Source organism: the organism of the source record quoted next, unplaced genomic scaffold (assembly GCF_019419815.1).
Source record: "Pyrus x bretschneideri cultivar Hongxiangsu unplaced genomic scaffold, Pyrus_bretschneideri_v1 Contig40, whole genome shotgun sequence".
Lineage (NCBI taxonomy): Eukaryota > Viridiplantae > Streptophyta > Magnoliopsida > Rosales > Rosaceae > Pyrus > Pyrus x bretschneideri.
Window position 1 is genome coordinate 2,843,139 of NW_025999724.1, and position 12,080 is coordinate 2,855,218.

Here is a 12,080-nt window from a genome sequence, read left to right on the forward strand (position 1 = left end):
TTTTTGGGAAATTCGGCCAAATCCAAAGGGTGGATTTTTGGGTTCTTGTTTGACTTGTTAAAAGTGTTTTAAAGTGACTTTTGGAACCCCTATGTACCCTAGTATGGTTGTATGTTATTTCCCTTAAGTTTGAGTGGTTTTGGTATGTTTTTGGGTGAAGAATGTTCATGGAGCTCTTATGGGTTTTCATGGATGTTCTTCATTGTTCTTGATATGTTCTTGCCAAGAACAAAAGGTTTGGTGTTTTGATTCAAAGTTTTGATTTATTTCATAAAGTTTTTGTTTTGAAATATTTCTTATGTTTAAATATATTAGATATTTATTTTGAAAAATTAAAGAAATTTTAGTGGGTTGGTGTGTAATGATTTATTCCATTACACACACCCCACTTACAAAAAACTTTGAAATTTTTATACACTTTGTTTCAAATGGCTGGCCACCCTACTCAATTAGGGTCCTTGTGGGGCTTTTATGCAATTATATAAAGTTTTGATACTTTTGTGTATTTGCATTTTGACCCAAAAATTTACGTTTTTACGTAAAGGTCCAAAATCACTAAAAGGACAAATTGTTTTGCTCCTTTAATGAAGTTTTATTTTTTGTGGAAATTTTTGGGTTCTAGTTGTAATTACATGAAGTAGTGGACTTTTGTGTTTTTACAAAATGACCCCAAAAGTTTAAGTTTTTGCAAAATAGCCCAAAAGTTGAGGTTAATTGCACTATGGCCCAAACAAGTTGAGGTCATAACATTTTGGCCCAAATTAGGTAGAGAACAAAATTGTTTTGTCTCTTTAAATGAGAATTGGATTTTCATTTCATTTAGCTCCATTTAAATCAATTCTATGGATACAAAAACCAAATGAAGATGTTGCATTCAAGTTTAATTAGTTAAAGCGTTAATTAATTAAAGAAAGGGTGATTATGAACCTTAGCCTACGATAATTGAGCTATGTGAAAGGCCGTTTCAAATTTGTTTGAACCATGAGAATGTGTAGATTAAATTTTGGTTGTAATTTGATATGATCAATTGTTGTAAAAGAGCATAAGCTCTTCTTTACTTTAAAGTAATTTGATTTGATCAATTGTTGTAAAAGAGCATAAGCTCTTATTTACTTTGAAGTACTCCTTTCTTGTTTTATTCGATATGCATGAAATTGGAGTAGTTGGGTCCAACGCCCTAAGACAACACGCCTTAATGTGATTAAACGCGTAACTAAAATCAATCACCATCCCTAGACCGAGATTCAACACTAGGCTCGTGTTGAATCGAATCAAAGGTTCATAGTCATCCTAAGGCCCTAAGGCAACTATAGTCCATCAATGAATGCAAATCTTATGTTAGTAGTATCATATACTCTTGCTTTAAAAACCGTTTTAAAAGCTTAGTGGGAGTATTATATACAACTAAATCAATCAAATGGACCAATAGTTGTAATAGGACCAAAATATTTTAATTGGATTAAAATGTATGTTTATATGTGATGAGACCTAAAAACCCTCAACCAAACCATTATTAAGTTGATAAGCGAGAGATGCTTTGAATATCTCTTCGTAGGCCTTCCACCGTGGTGGGCTCCAATCGTTTGTGACTTGTACACCGGCTTCACCCTATAATGGGGGAGTACAAAGTGCATGCTTACATTCAGGAGGAGTCTATACGCATATGATGAGGTGAGTGTAGACAACGAGTATGACCAACATGATATAATTCTGAGGTTGTGCTTGAACCTCTACATAAACTAAGCATGGTGGGAATAACTTAACTAAGTGCAATGGTGCCAACATGATATAATTCTGAGGCATTCATTCTCTAGAGGCCAAACTAGATGGGTAATTACAAGAGTTGTAAATGACTAAAGTGTTATTCTCTCATCATTATTTTTGCTAACCAAAATGATATAATTCTGAGGTGGGCTTGGTAATGGTGAGTCTCCCATACCCCGCTAAGAGTTCAACAAAACTCTCGAATTCCGATGAGGGATATGGAATTTGCCAAAAATAGTGAGTGGTGCTATTTGATTTAAAGACCCGAATCAAATGGCTTAAAATCAATCAATTTATATTCGTTATGTATTTGTTTACCAATATATTTGCAAACGCTATCCAAAACTTGACAAAGAAAGACCGAATGCTTTAATTTCCGGACTTAGTTCTACAATCCCATAGATTGTCTTTAATGGCTTGTAGATGTAACTAAGTAGTCTTATTCTCACAATCTTCCTATTGATAATGTATCATTGGAAGAATATGTTAGATAAGTCTAAACATGAGAAGGACAACACTTTTAATGTCATAATTCTTCAAATACAAATTGTTGTATGAAGAAATAAGAGTTGCTTTGAACAACCCTTAATCAACACAAACTTTAGTGCTTGTTTCTTTGTTACATAAACAAGGAACTTGAGAAGTAAGCACAAGGGCATGGACACTTTATGTGCCATGATTCTTCACTTACAAATTGTTGTATGAAGAAATGAGAGTTGCCTTGAACAACTCTTGAAAGTTTGTTATTATGTTTAGAATATAATGGTTGGTTGACAAAAATAGTCCATTTATATGGACTTATGATGATTTTGAATCATTGAGTGTTGAAGTGTTAAACCACTTAACGAGACGGAAACTAGGCAAGGACTTCACCTTTGTGTCCCTATCCTAATGGTTCACTAAGTTTATTGTAAACTATATAGTGAACAATAACCGCACGCTCTCCAAATCGTTTGATGTGTATAACACATTTGAAATAAGTTTCAAGAGAGATAGTGGGAGTTTAGGGACCATGACTATTGTAGTCAAAAGGGAAGTCAAATGAAGAAGGCAAAATAACTCCAAGGGAACAAACTTTCTTTATGAAATGATGGACATTGGAAGGGGTATTTGCAAGAAATGTCTTGCAAGTGTCAAGAACACACCTTTCGAAGGTGTTGTAAAATGTTCTTGAATAATTCAAAACAGTTGGTTCTTCTACTTGAATACATGATTCTGTATTAGCAACTATGTTTTACAATTATTGTAAAAGTGTGGCTAATAAGAAGTAGAAGATAAATGAGAGAAGAGAAAGTACTTCACATTCGAAACGTGAATCAAATATAGATCTCTGCGAAAGCGGATTGTACTTACTTCCTCATATGAACTACCAAAGAAATTGGAAAAACCAAAGATTGTCTTTACGTCCCAATTTTAAGGAACTTAATTCCGTCACTATTGTAGAGATGGATGAATGTTTTGTTTGACAAAACATTGTTCTTTATTAATGAATAATTAGATTATTGTAATTTAATTGGTTGTCTCTATAGTAGAGATGATGTGGTAGTTTAACTGCTTAGAATACGATGATGCTTAAAACCCAAAAGGTTGCAAGGGAGTGACTAATCCCAACTGAGTTGTGACACCTCTAAAACATAAGTTACGAGTTGGTCATAGATGGATGCTTTGCATCGTTAGATCCGGATCCAATACCTTCTTGTTAAAATTGTATAGAGGCGAAATGTTCGAATCTTTATTCTTTTGGAAAGAAGAAAGAATCACAAAGTTGTTGAGGTTAATTCACTTAGATGTTAGTGGCACTTATCCACAACATAATACTACTCATGTTGTATGACATTCACCGAAGATCACTCTCGGTTGGACTATAGTTTATTTTGAATAAACACAAGTCCGAATACTTTGCAAAAGGTTTCAAAGAATTCAAGAAATGTAAGTAGATGAGTAAGACGTCTAAAGTATTTACCTCCTTAGATTTGATCCAAGGTAAAAGTAACACTTTAGATTAATTTCCTTGAAAAATATCAAGGAAAGTAGCATCGTAAGATAATGAATTTCTCCAATAGGAGAAGAATGAACATGAATAAGATTTAGTTCGTTGGACATTATCAATTACCCATATATATATGATATATACTTCTAAGACAACCTAGTTCCTATACCACAAGCTCCAAGGTTTATAAACCGTCTCAATTGAATGGTTTGGACATAATATGGGTTTCCGAAACCATTATTAAGATAGTCTTGATAATATATGTCTAAAACAATAAATCACAAGACAGGTTAGTTGTAGAGATCCATCCATCATGGATCTTAGCAAGCTAGTGGGAGCTATAAGCATCTTATGAGAAAAGATCAATTGTTTGATTTCTCATAAAGATGTAAATGAATCTTTTGTTTACTAGGTTTACAAAAGATTAGTGGGAGTTGATCATATTCCTAAATTTGAATATATATACATGATATATATTAATTTTGAAAATGAAAGGAATTCTTCATCGTTAAAGTTATGACTTTAAACATTCTATAATGATAGAATGTATATGGGAGACATAGTCTATATGCATGGGATGGAAATCTATAATGATAGATTTCAAGATATAATTGGATTATATCAATCCCTAAAATAGACAATGAGATGCTAGGAAGTTTCTCATATGATGATAAACTTCAATTAGAATGACAATTCTAGTGAGACTAGGAAGTTGTTCTTCTCAAAGGGAATGTACCCTTTGACTCCCAAAGAAATAATGCGTAAATAGAATCCTTTATGCATACGCAGAAAGGTGATTTATGTATTTCATATTGTATGAAAACATTGATATAAGTTGTACCTAGAATGGTACAAGATGATATCAGTGCAAGCCCAGGATCAGAACCATGACAACTGTCAAGTGAATCCTTAGGTATTTAAGAAATACTAAGGATGGATTCCTCAAGAATGAGGAAGAATTAGAGTAACGTAATGGAAGCGTAAATGTATTAGATTATGAATCTAATCCATCATAGAATATCTCTTCATTATGAATGAAGTGATAATGAGATATCTCTTTATTATGACTAAAGAGATATTTGGGTGGAAACGTTAAAAGTAAATGACTTTAATGTGTTCCATCATGTATGCAAAATATATTGCCATATAGAAGCTTACAACATTGTTGTTTGGATGGGAAAGTTCATTCATGAACTCTCCATTCGGTTCCAACCAGAAAGTGTATGACACTAATGGGGCGATAGCTCAAGCCAGGGAATCAAGGTCTCATCAAGGTCCGAACTCAAATGAGAGACTGAACCACATGATTGAGAATCATGTATAATGGTGACGTCGTTATTCTCAAGGTTGCTTCTATGGATAACATATAGATATCCATTGTCTAGGCCTACTACTCAGCCATTTATGAAATGACTACAGAAGAGGTATCATCACTGATGACTAAGCTGATTGGCTCTAGTGCAAGTGGGAGATTGTTGGAAATGTGCCCTAAAACCAATCATATGATGATACTTTATGGACATTTCACATGTTAAACTAATCTAGTTTAATATTAAGGGCAAACATTATTGTTTGAGCCGTCTCATATAAATGTTATATGCTTAAACGATAAGTCCAAGGAATATGTGATTGGAAGAATGCGATCTAAAGAAGTTAGATTCATGAGACCATTCTTTCGTTGACACATCCTAAACGTTCCTGATCATAGGATTGTCAATTGGGCATTGACAGTCCGTTAAGATCAGTACGTGCTATGTCTTCTCTCAGGGAGAGTGACTAGTCTCGAGTCATTGGTGTGTGTGACATCAAGACAAGTACGTAGGTGCTCAATAGAGAATGAGTTCACTGAACACGATCAACGAAGAGTTCTCATATTCATGTCACATGAGAACTCATGGTTGGGATAATGCAAATTAGTCTTTTGACCTGAGGCATCACAGTTGTCTTGTGGTTAGGTCCTTAATCTTTGATTATGTCAAAGTCACTCCATCAGGAGGGTGTCCATGGCATCGTTGGGGTTAAGCCACTTAGCCATGGAGGCAAGTGAATGCGCAACAAGGGATCTCTAACCTTCAAACTGTTTGAGGGAGAATACTCTATGATATGATTAAGAATCTTTGGCCAAAGTATGAATGAGATTTAGGAATGTGTTCCAAATCACATTCAAGGTAATCATATAAGCACAAGACTCACATTGGATAGTAGACATGAATAAACTATCAAACCAAACAATGTGGTCAAGAGTATTGTATTAGAGAAAGACCGTATTGCATTTGTAATCCTAAAACTGAATAGGTTCTCCACCTCTTCTGATTAGCTTGGGTAACCATGACATGCTGCTAGGCGTCAATCATGGTTTGTGGAAGCCCTAAAAGTGTATTATCACTAACGGGAGAATTGAAAGTAAGTTTCAATTCACAATCGATTAGAAAGAGTTTTAATCGCCCACTGTCTCGCTAAAAGGAACCTAATGGATCGTTCACCGAGTAAGGTAGAGTTTGAAGAAACAACGGAGATGAGTAAGAATAATTAAATGGTTTAATTGTTTATCTAAGGCTAGGATTAATTAATATGTTAATTAATCAAACGAATAAGTTCGTTAAAGACCTCGGGTTAGTTTTGGGCCGCAAGGCCCAATGGGATTTGAATGTCAAGCCCATTAACTCAAGTTGTATGACAACTTGAATAAACAAAGGGCTTGAAAGCCCAATAAACCCTATAGGCTTGCCATGTTAGAAGAATAGGGCTTTTGGTCCATTAGGTCACTTATTTGAAGGGACTATATAAAGGACTTTATAGCCTAAAATTTACATATGGTAATTTTTGGGGAAAGGATGAGAACACAAGCTCTCCTTTCTCTCTAAAATTTAGGCCACCTTGGAGGGATCATCTAGCAATCAAACTCCTCCAAGGTCACTCATTTCTTCTTCATTATGCCTTGGTGATGAATCATTAGAGGTTCTCAATTTTGGGAACTTTTTGAAACCTTTTCATCCATCCAAATCCATGGATCTAAGATGCAAGGAATGAAGGCCCTCTCTTTGGGTGATTAGCCTTTGCTTATGCAAAGAGGAATCTACAAAGGTATTGATTTCTCAACTCACTTTGTTTTGAGTTGAGTCTTGGTTCACCTATCTACTAGGCTTTGAATTTCATGGGTAAATGTTTTGTTTTAAGTGCATACAAGCATGATTCCGCCTTTAATTGTTAATTGCATGCTATTGATGTTGCTTAAATGAACATGTTTTTCACAAATCTTACTTCAGTTCCTTCCCACCTTCATTGTTTTGGGCCAACAAGCTTCCAATTGATTTCTCAGAGGAAGAAATATAAAGCTTTAACAGCTTCCCTCTTTGAGGTGGCATGATCACTGGTGGAGAAGCTAAGTAAGCTTCTATGCTGTCGAAAGCCTCTTGGTGTGGTGGGTCCCACTCGAACTCTTATTTATCTTTGGTTGAATGTTGCTTGCTAAATTAGCAATGAATCTCTTTAAGAAGTTGATTTTTCCCAGTAGCCTTTGTAGTTGTACTTTATTGGTGGGGGAACGTGACTCCATTATTGCCCGAGCTTTGTTCTTGTCGACCTCTATTCCTCTTTGATGAACAAGGAATCCCAAAAAGTTGCCCGATCTTACCCTAAAAGCACACTTCTTTGGATTTATTTTTAGCTTATGGATCCTCATTCTTATTAAGGCTTGTTTGTGGTCCATCAAATGATACTCTTCAGTTTTGGACTTTACCACAATGTCATCAATATATACCTCCATGCTATGGCCGATTAAGTCATGAAAAATGCCGTTCATTGCTATTTGATAAGTTGCACTGGCATTTTTGAGCCCGAATGGCATTACCAAATACTCATATGCTCTGATATGACCTGGACATGATAGGATTAAAAGCACACCACAAAGTAGCACACAAATGTCCTATTGATTTTCCTTATTAACACTAATATTTGTCAATTGTAGCATATGAAAATAAGGGTCTTTCCCGCAGAAGATTGTTTTATCTAACTACTTAAAATGTCACAAAAACTGGGCTGCTGTCCCTACTGACCAGCCACTGAAAAATAATTATTAGACCAACTTACACTTATCTAAAGTCTACGAAATTTTATATGCAGATACTAGACATACAAAGCTACACTCACACAAATTTTTGGGACTTTTGGAGTTGATTTGCTATTTAAATTAAATCGACCAAAAACAGGACAAAAACAGATTTTAAGTAGTTCGCAAATTAAGAAAAACGAGTTAGGGGAATTGCTATCCACCACCAAATAATCATGCAAAAATATTATGTTTCATTCAAATTCCTTCTATTTCCGGATGAAGATGCTCAAGTTGGCTCAATGTTAGAACTCAACCTATTACTCTTTCTTATGTAGTATGTTAAGAGAATGACGTTTTCAACTTAACTTAGTCCATAACATGCAGTCTAGAATGGCGTGTTCATGGATTTAACAAGTAGAAATCATTAAGAACGAAAAGAGTTTGAGTCATCACAAGGCATCGTAAGTACTGGCGTTGTCTTACTTATCCTAGAAATTGGTTCATATGTTAATCGCAATTAACAAGTACTACTCTAGAACATATGTAGGTCCTCATTTGACAAGGGCAGGCACACACATATTCATAGCATTAGAATCCTAGATATGCTTACTAAGTATGCATCTGTAGAAAACACATAAAGAATTCATCAATGAGACAAGTAGTGAATCAATTTTCATCCATTCATAAAAGTAATTCAAACGAAATGTCATAACAAACTTGCAATCATATTCGGGGCTTCAAACAGCCCCTAACTACTAAAAATTTGGTTACACAATCCTTGAGTTAAAACAAAAGATAGACATGAGTTTGAGAAAATAGAACCGAAAGAAATCGACTAAGGCTCCCTCCTCTTTCCTTCCTTCCCCAATGCTACTTTTAAACCGAATCTTGCTGCATCATTTTCTTCTCCTTAACTCACCCACTAATAGCCATTTAGTGATGACAATAAGTGAGAGGAAATGTAAAACAATTGTAACTCCTTGGTTAGCCTTTATGCCAATTACTTCCTCTTAATCCTCATCTTTAATTCCATTTTCTCTGATATTTGAATAGGTGTCAGCTGGTTTGTTCTTGATTGCATCAGTTTTGGCTATTAGAATTATTGGATTTATTGCTTTCAATGCTTTCTTGTCAATTACAAACTGCTCAGCCTCTTGGGAACCTTTCAGTGTTAAAACGGCCATAACTTCTTCTAGAAAAATGATATTAACAATCCGTGAAGTGCTCCAGAAAAAAGACATCCGTAGCTTTCCAAGTATATACGGCTCATTCTCTAATTCATTCTTAGCTGTCCGCAACTTGCTTCCAAAGTCAGCTGACCTGCACAGGCAGTTTTGACGAATTTTTTACTTAAAATTCCACTTGTGTTATTTTTCTTTTCTTTACTTGACAAATCCTACAAAACACAAAAACAAAGTAAATAACTCAAAAATATAATGAACTAACTAAGAAAAGACAAGTGAATTTGATATAAAATTTATATAAATATGAGCTTATTAGGACATCTAAAAGCTGTTTTATGTATATCTTCCTTAGCCATTTTTATCTGATTGTAACCAGCATTCCCATCCATGAAAGATATAACTTTGTATTTAGTAATCACATCTATGGATAGGTCAGCCATGGGCATGGGGTATTCATTTTTAGACGTGGTTCCATTAATGTTTTTATAGTCAACACAACATCTAACTGCTTTAGTTATAGCTGTTAAAACATGTACAATGTTGGCCAACCACTCAACATATTTGGCAGGCCTAATAAATCTGGTCTTCACCAGCCTTTCGATTTCTTTTTTGACCTTTTTTTCAATTTCTTTTGACATCTTCCGTGGTGCTTGCTTGACAGGTTTAAATCCCTCCTTAATAGGCATTTCGTGTTCTACCAAGGTTGAATCTAAACCTGGCATATCGGTGTAATGCTAAGCAAAACAATCTTTATATTCATGCAGAAGACTTACAATCTTTGCCTGATCATTGGTTTCCAATAAACCACTGATCTGTATAGGTTTTGGATCATCCTCAGTCCCTAAATCAATGGTCTTCAAAAGGTCTTGTACTTTTGGGGCCGGTTTGTCAGGCTCTATACATGAAAACTCAACCAACTCTAGATTTTCGGGCAAATCATCTGGCTTATCCAGATTATATATACATTCAGCCATTTGTATGGCTGCTTCTAACTCTTCCCTAAAAGATTATTCTTTACTCACTCGGCTGCTTGAAGCCTTTCCACTCCACTTTTCTTCTTCCTCGGCTGAGTTTTCCCTCTCTTGTTTCCTCTCTCTTCCATACATCAACAATCTTTTTATTAAGGACCTGACTGTAACTACTTGGTCATTCATTTTCTTTTCCGACATTTAATGGTGTTGGGGAATTTGGATGATAAATGGCCGATCTCATTCTTCCTTTGTAAGAGATAACCTTTGCTCTATAAGCTTTTGGGCCGTCACCTTAGTTGGGTAGTCGTTCATATCAACTCCTGAACATTGAAGAATCCTAACACTAGGATTGTAGAAGTTGGTTTCTGTGACGTTGGCTTTAAGGAGGAATGGCTGTGATTCAGCCTCTACCATCTCCCAGAACCCAGATCCTGTTTCTCATTCTTCATGGTAAACATCCACTTGTTGGTGTAAGGTAGATGGCATAGAGAGACTTTGATGAATCCAATCTTTGCCCAGTAAAGCCTCATAAGTGGAAGTATTATCTACAATAAAAAAGGCCATCATGATCTGTTTCGAACCTAAATGGCAATATCCCATGAGTCCTGGTGATAGCTCTTGAGAAACTATAAACCGTGAGATCTATAGGAATAAAATCCTTCTCACATCTGCACATTCTCTTCATCTGCTTGTATGGCAAGACATTGACCGTGGCCCCTCCATCAATCAAGATCCTCTTGAAGGGTACTTCCGTAGGTGAGTAGTTACGTATATGGGTTTGAGATGGTTGGCCAGGGCCAAACTCGGGTGAACGAAGACCATTTTGTCTAAGTATATTCTTTCAGGCTTCTTCATTAATTACTCGATCAAGCTTGCTTGGCTGGGTTCTTCTTGTCCTGCTTATTCGACACTAACATGCACCATCATAGGTTTTGTCGCCAAGTAATCACCTTCCATTGTGAGAGGTTGATCATGCTCGGCGCGAAACATGGCTGATAAAACATATGTAATGTTTATGTGGAAGTTGCTGGGTCTGGGTAAATCTTTTTCCTTGCCCCCAATGTGGTTTATAAACTCATTCAACCAAGTTTGTGCTTTTTCTGGCAGCATCAGTTTAGGCAATGCCTCATCTTGAGTTATGCCAAAGTTCTGTGCCTGTACTAGGCTCTCACAGAGAGTGTCAACCAGCAATGGTGATGGTATCATTCTCTTGGGCGAGATTGTTCTGAAACAGAATAGCTCTAGGCTCTACTTAGGTGTCGTTATCATTATCTTATCATCTTGAGTTCTCTTCAAGATTCTATACTTTCTAGGATGTGGGCTCTATGGTACATGATCTCCTTCCCCTTCGGTTTTACTGCTTGCCTTCTTCACCTCCTTTTTACTTCTCTAATGAGGTTGATTTCTCCCTTCATGAGGTACATTTTTGAACTTTACATTCTCTGAGGTTTCTGAAGTAGTGTGAACTTTCAACGAGTTCATGTGGGCCCTATACTTCCTTTGGACTTTCCTGATCATGGAGGCTCCCATATCTTTAACAGGCCTTGCATCCATTCCGACTATATACCAAATTTGCCCAAGTCGAGCAAGATTCTTCTTTGTGACCGGGTTATGTGTTCTTCCCTTCATTCTAATATCTCCACCGGCATAACTTGGCTGGGGTGGCCTCACATCCACCCACCTTGGCGTCTTGGCCTCTTTGTCCTCTACTTCATCTGAAGCTTTATAGTTTCTGAATACTTATGATAAGTTTTTAGGCTAAGAGTTTTCCCCCAACCTCTGGGACGTTCCTAAAGGTTTCCTTCTCGGCTGCTCTCAGGACGTTCACACGATTTTCATGTTTTTCCTTCTCCCTTCTCTTGATCAGCTCCTACTATTGATACCTCTAGTTCGCATTCATATTGACACCTGCTGCATAACACTACTCCTTTGATTATAGTAGTTTTAGGTTTTTCGGGCAACTTGATAGCTCATTCAGTTGGTGTCTCGATTGGCCTCATTTCTGCTTTCACTTCCCAAGTGGCTTTCCCTTTCATTTTCTTTACCCTTGTTAGGTTGATCATGTTTATTGGGATCGGTAGAAAGGGATCAGTATTAATCATTGTATCAGCTTGTGGCTT